This window comes from Grammomys surdaster, unplaced genomic scaffold (assembly GCF_004785775.1).
Source record: "Grammomys surdaster isolate TR1022 unplaced genomic scaffold, NIH_TR_1.0 126158, whole genome shotgun sequence".
In the NCBI taxonomy this organism is placed as follows: Eukaryota; Metazoa; Chordata; class Mammalia; order Rodentia; family Muridae; genus Grammomys; species Grammomys surdaster.
In genome coordinates, this window is record NW_021620966.1 from 5,453,296 (window position 1) to 5,460,734 (window position 7,439).

Consider the following 7,439-nt stretch of genomic DNA (forward strand, 5'->3'; position numbering starts at 1 on the left):
AAGTACAAGGAAAAAGGAACAGAGACTAAAAGAAGGGCTATTCAGTGACCACCCCAACTTGAAATTTACCCCATAGGTGGGCACCAAACACAGACAATATTACTGAGGCCATGATGTTTTTGCACACAAGCATCTTGGTTCTTTCTTGAGTTATGACTGATGAAGTTTTTAAAAATGAGACCCAAGTTAGGACATTAGCAACAATTTATATTTAGTTGGCTCTGTTACAACTTAATGTCTCTGTATCTTTATTGTGTTTCTTTGGTCTCCAAAAGACAAAACTCAATCCTGCAACAACTCTGAAGTTATTTACACATATACTTGTGTATGAGTAAAGGAAATGTAAATTTTAAACTATATTCTGGAATTGAGATATGAACAGATTATGGCATTTCATGAGAAACCATTAGCAACTAACATAAATTGTGAAATATAAGCATATTTAATATTTAATATTGTAGTTATATTAGTTATAAATAAATTTGTATATGTTTTTGCTTTATAAGTCAATTTATCATTGTTCATCTTTCAAGACATATATCATGAGAATTGAGGCTAAATTAAAAATTAATCCAATATGTAAAGATGATGATAATTAATCTATTTATCTGATGATTATTGATTATGATTTCATATGTATTATTTAAATTATGACATGAAAAATACATATTTAATTTATATACTAAAGTTCAAAATGTTTTCTGTGGTTATTTTCTCTAATTAACACTAGATAGATGTCATAAGTTGGTATAAAATGCCTAGAATTTTTAGGTATACTATCAGACTAGTTGATTCAGAATAAATTAGTAAAATAATGTGCAAATTATTCCCCAAAGCTTAGGGTATAATTTAGTTTGTATTGCTTGCATGAAAAGAAAATACTGTTTCATCTAGATCTACTAAGGAGAAGATTATAACATTCTGAGCTAGGTAACCCAGTCACAAAAGAACGCCTATGGTTTGTACTCACTGAATACATGGATACTAGCCCAAAAGCTTGGAATACCCAAGATACAATTCACAGACAACATGAAGCCCAAGAAGAAGGAAGACCAAAGTGTGGATGCTTTAGTCCTTCTCAAAAGGGGGAACAAAATGCTCAAGGAAGGAAATACAGAGACAAAGTATGGAGCAGAGACTGAAGGAAAGGTCATCCAGAGAGACTGCCCCACCTGGGGATCTATCCCATACACAGGCACCAGACACTATTGCAGATGCCAAGAAGTGCATGCTTACAGGATCCTCATATAGCTGTCTCCTAAGAGGCTCTGCACAACATGACATATACAGAGCCAGATGCTCTCAGCCAACCATTGGACTGAACATGGGGTACACAATGAAGAAATTAAAGAAAGGACTGAAGGTTCTGAAAGGGTTTACAGCTCCATAGGAAGAACAAAAATGTCAACCAACCAGACACTCCAGAGCTCCCAGGGACTAAAGCACCAACCAAAGAGTACACATGGAGGGACCCATGGCTCTAGCTGCATATATAGCAGAGGCTGGCCTTGTCACACATCAATGGGAGGAGAGGACCTTGGTCCTGTGAAGACTTCATGTCCCAGTATATGGGAATGCCAGGGCAGGGAGACAGGAGTGGGTGAGTGGGTTGGAGAGCATGCTCATAGAAGCAGGGGGAGGGAGGTTTCAGGAAGGTAAACTAGGAAATAGGATAGCATTTTAAATGTAAATAAATAAAATAGCCAATAAAATAATTAAAAAATAAAAAAATAGAGAGTAAGTATCCAAATCTTTACTTGAATGCAATTTTGCATGTGAAATTTTATCCTAAGAAAACTTAAGGAGTTTCAATTATTTTTACTTTCATTTTGAAAAGAAAATGGTATTTAAATCATTAAGTAATTTTCTCAACATTTTATAGATAGATGTAAGACTCCATATTTCCACCTAAATGGTCTAATTCAAAGCAGGTACCACATATATGCTAACATGTAATATTAATTTGAAAACTTGAATGCTATATTTAAGTTTTATTGTATCACTCAAAACTAATACAATAAAGTCTGAAAGAATATACAATTAAAGAATACAGATTTAGCCTTCAAAATCAGTTATTAATATTTATGTCAAAGTTCTTAATGTTATCTAATATTAAATAGCAATATAATAATATTTCATCTTTTTCCTGTACATTTTGTCAATTTAGGAATAAAATTTCATAAAGTTTGAATGCCAGTTTTAGCATGACAGAAGCATGTCCAATGTTAAATGACTCCACGTAATACTCAATATTTAGAAGAAAAGACAAATATACTTAACATGACTTACTTGGCCTACTCCTTATATTTGATAAAAAGACATACCCCTATCATGTACAGTCTTTGAAATAATAATTTTATGAAAAACACTCATGTAGATAGTGCCTACAAATAATAAAAATTAATAGATTATCAAATCTAAAATGGTTAATACATCTGAAGCCATGTGAGTGTGTGTGTGAGTGTGTGTGTGTGTCTCTGTGTGTGTAGATGCACTTATTCATGCCGATGTGTAGAGTTAAAAGTATGGCATTGGCAGCCACTCACTGAGGCAAAAGAGGCAGCGTGGCTAGGTCCCATGCTCATCTAAGCTTCTGCTAGCGGCCTGCCCCACTGCCCTGGGCACTCTGATGGAGATATGTATTCCAGGCAGGCACAGGACCAGACACCATGAGTAGCCAAGCCGAAGAAGCCAGAGCCAGTCGAGCTGCAGGAGTGTCCAGGGAGGTGTTTAGAGTCAGGGTTTCTCTCTCTAGCCCTGGCAGTCCTGGAACTCTATCTGTAGATCAGACAGGCATTGAACTCACAGAGATGTGTCCTTCTCTGCCTCCAGAGTACTGGAATTAAAGGTGTGGGACCTGAGGTCTGGGGCAGTTGAGTGATGCATATGGACTGTTGAATGTTCTGTACCACTGATCACTATCCTGTGACAGGAGGATAGCTCACCTTTCTCTGTTTTTACAAAGCTTCACTACCAGAGCACTATGAATGTTAATGACCTAGCACCTGGTACAGCACTGGAATGAGCCGTCAGAAGCCCAGCAGGTAGAATATTGAGCTCCAGGCCATGAACTTTGAAGAGCTGAACTCGTTTTTCCAGAATGTCATTGGCGAATTTGATCGTTCCTCTCACCAAGAAAAGGTGGATGCACAAATGGAACCTGTACTGCTACCATAGATCAAGACCAGCTGTAGGCCTGGGATAGTGAAGGAAGGACTTTCTCAGATTTCTCAGCACAAAGTAACAGTTCTTTTTCTAGCTGGTGGATAGACAACAAGACTTGGAGTCACATATCCCAAGGGCATCTATGATGTTGGATTGTCATCCCACAAGGCACCTTTTCAGATTCAAACAGAACATATTTTGAAGCTACAGCAGTTAGCTGAAAAACAACAAGTACACCATCCCATGGTATATAATGACCAGGAGCAGAACAATGGAATTGACGAAGGACTTCTTCACAAAACACAAGTTCTTTTTTAAAAAGGAGAACATTGTCGTTTCCAGCAGAGAATGCTGCCTGCTATGAATTTTGATGGGAAATTATCTTGGAAGAGAAAAACAAGATCTCTATGGCGCCAGATGGGAATGGTGATCTCTACTGGGCTCTTGAAGCCCAAAACATTATGGAGGACATGGAGCAAAGAGATACCTGGGGTATTCATGTCTATTGTATGGATAACGTATTGGTAAAAATGGCAGACCCTCAGTTCATTGGATTCTGCATTCAGAAAGGAGCAGACTGTGTGGCAAGGGTGGTAGAGAAAACAAAACCCACTGAGCCAGTTGGACTGGTTTGCCATGTGGATAGAATATACCAGGTGGTGAAATACAGTGAGATCTCTCTGGCAACAGCTCAAAAGGGACACTCAGATGGCCATCTGTTGTTTAATGCAGGGAACATTGCCAATCATTTCTTCACTGTACCATTCTTAAAAGATGTTGTCAATGTTTATGAACCTCAGTTGCAGCACCATGTGGTTCAAAAGAAGATTCCATATGTGGATTCCCAGGGGCACTTAATTAAACCAGACAAGCCTAGTGGAATAAAGATGGAGAAACTTGTCTTTGACATCTGCCAGTTTGCAAAGAAGTTTGTGGTCTCTGTAAGTTAGTGGCAGACATTGACTCCTGGGATATCACCACCCTAGAGTCACAGGAGGAGGGATTGCCTGAATGTGGGGAAAGAGGGACTTTCAAATCTAAACCATGCCCCAGAAGTGGCCTTGGAGGATGGGACTTAGGGTTGAGACATATGAAATTGGGGAGTGTTCTGCGAGAAACCCAGTATATGTGTGTCCCCAAGATGAAAGAGGCCAGCAGTAGGCCCATCAATGGGGCAGTGGGCAACCACTTTTTCAGTGCTACCTAGGGCTGTGAAACATCTAAAAGCACATATTGGAGACCATTCCGAGAAGGGCTAGCCAGGTGCAAGAGAGAAAGAGAACAGTCAGGGCTGGTTGAGTCTTGGTTTAACTCCTCCCCTTAGTTAACCACCCTCATATCCTCCTTGTTAGGACCCCTAATTGTTCTCCTGCAATTGTTGACCTTTGGACCTGGAATATTGAACAAGCTTATAGCCCTCCTAAAAGAGAGAATAGGAGCAGTACAATTGATGGTCCTGTGCCAACATTATGTGACCCTGAGGACAGGACCTGAATAATATGAATCAGTTACACAAGATCCCTGAGCAGAGCTCCAGGATTGGAGCTTTTACAAGAAAATGGGGAGAATGAGAGACACCAAGCGCTTATCCAGTCCCACACCCTCCTTACAGCTTCCCTCTCCTGCCTGGGGTCAAGGCTAGGTCAAGTTCCATTTTCCATCCACAAGAACATTCTTGAGTAAAAAATTCTCAGAATGTACTGACAGTCACCTGACCCTCTGGAAAGTCCCAAGTAGAGTTCAAATGTGGGTCATATTTGCTAGCCAATAGATTTAAAGTTCAATATGCTTAGAGAATAAGTTTAGAAAAAGTAGTTGAAGTTGTGGTGTACGAAGTATTACAGGAAGATGACTTCTTCTGGTGTAAGAATGCAGATAGTCAGAATGGGAAGGACAACCTGATAACTGAAAGGCATGCTTTGATGTTCCTTCATTGCTGGGTCCTCAATGCTGGGGTACACTTCATAGATGAAAATGGCTCTCTCGTCTCCCAACCAGCTCCTGCTTGAAAGATGTCAATGATGTATAGATCCAGTGTGAAATCTCTCCTCTCATCTCTTATGCTGGAGAGGGGTTTGAAGATTTTGTGGCAGATAAAGAGTTCCATGCAACCTTAACCATCGATGAGAATGAAGTTTATAAGCTGGTGAAAAATGGAATATGAATTTTAAAGAACCACATAGGGAGCCATTGTTTTTGATAGATCAACTGTGAACCTGTGGGCCCTCTTCTGGACAGCTGAAGTTTAGACATTCATAAAATTTCATTTGCTTGCTAGTATCTGATAAATGACACAGGCTTTCCACAAGCAGATGACTGGATTTCATTTTTTTAAAGCATTCCTTTTTTGAAATTCTCAACTCATTGAAGGTCACCTGACCCTCTGGAAAGTCCCAAGTAGAATTCCAAAGTGTGTCATGCTTGCTAGCAAATAGATTTAAAGGTCAATATGCTTAGACAATAAGTTTGAACTATAGCCTTTCTGATGTAACCTGTGTCCCCCAAAAGTATAAAACTGCTTGTAAAAGCCATACTTTTTAACTAAGTTCTTTGAAACCAAGGCTTACATTGGCCATCCAGGAGACTTTCTCAGCTTGACTCTAGTTGGGATGTTCAGCATGACTTCTCTTGGAGCTGGAAGTATTTGTTTGTGAAGTTGTACATATTGATATGTCATTGTAAATGTCAGAAAGTAGCTATGGTACTAAACTTTTGTTTTATTTTATCAAGCATTAATGTATTTTAAGAAAAAAAAAGTTTGGCATTGTAGTGAATTTCCTAAATCAAATTTACAATTTCATTTTTTAAAAAGATTATCACTGAATGTGATGCTTCCAGTTTAGGCTAGTTTGGGTGAGGAATGATTTTAATGAGTTCCTAGAATCAGTCTATCCATTGCAAGCCTAGAATTCTAAAATCTCCAAAGAATTTTTTCCTGTGTCTTCTTTTTACATAGGTTTTACGTTTCTTGGGCATATGTCTTCAAATGTGTAAGCGAGCACATTACCCTCTGAGGCACCCCAAGTTCAAATAACTGGTTAGTCAAAACAAGTGGATAAATTTTATGTTGGTTAATGTTAGTCTGTATACTAACACCAAAATAAAACAAATGCCGTTAAAATCAATAGTTATTTAGACAATGACATTCACATCTCTTTACAACATATGGTACTTTTCCTTTTTTTAAAATTTTATTTGGCATAGAACATAATGGATGTCATTATAATATGTTTACATATACTCATGTATACATATATGTATATATATATATACATACAATGTGTATTGTGTGTATTATATATACATATATATACAAACATACATACATTATACATATACACACACACATATATATATTTTGCTCTTGAAGCAGTGTCAAGAAAAAATATTGCAAGGAAAATGCTTTCTCTCTCTCTCTCTCTCTCTCTCTATATATATATATATATATATATATATATATATATATATATATATATCTCCAATTGAAGAAACCTGAAGTTTATAAATTGAAAGCCCAAAGAGTAAAATCCATGTAACTATTTTTATCTTGATATTCAGAAACTAATGAAATCCCAAATAAATGCAGCACATGCCTTCATGGAGACTGATAAACACACAGTAAATTTTGTACAGAAAGGTAAATCTTCAAGGGAAGTCAGGCAATAATGTGACATGTAATGAATATCAAGATTTATGATTAAAATTGTAGTAATAAATTGAGTGAATTCTAAGTAGAAAGGTAGAAGTGAGTCACAAAATTAAAATATTACAAATATTCTTATGTAATTTATGCCACTTTCCTCATTGAAATTTACTGTGGAACTACTATTCTTTTCCTAAGATATGTTATCTTGTTTTTACTGTAACATATTGTATATTGAATTAGGTGTTAGATATATATAATGCACATTGATGGCACTAAACACCCAACTTCTCCAATCCCCCTACTAGACAACTCTAACCTTTTTCCATACAGGATGCTTTCCTGGGCCCCATAAAATATTGCCTATTGGCTACTATTAAAATTTGATCTGAATTTTAATTAGGAATCATTTCAAGTTTTGCCTTAGAAGAAGAAAACCCATATAATTATTAAAGAACTGATCATTCTTTCCTTCTATAGCATTATACCAACTGAATCTATTGAGTATGAAAGAAGAAATCTGAGTAAATGATCTGTAATATTTTGTGAAATTTTGTGTTTCAACAGTTCAGGAAACTGATCTCAGTCAAATTTTGAAGAGTTTCTAAGCCTGTTTCAAGTAATTCTCTGT

General features: G+C 37.0%; 1 pseudogene; it reads left to right on the forward strand.

The window, feature by feature from the left end:
• Window positions 1-2,669: 2,669 nt before the first annotated feature.
• LOC114612329 lies at window positions 2,670-5,329 on the forward strand (annotated as a pseudogene).
• The last annotated feature ends 2,110 nt before the right edge of the window (window positions 5,330-7,439 follow it).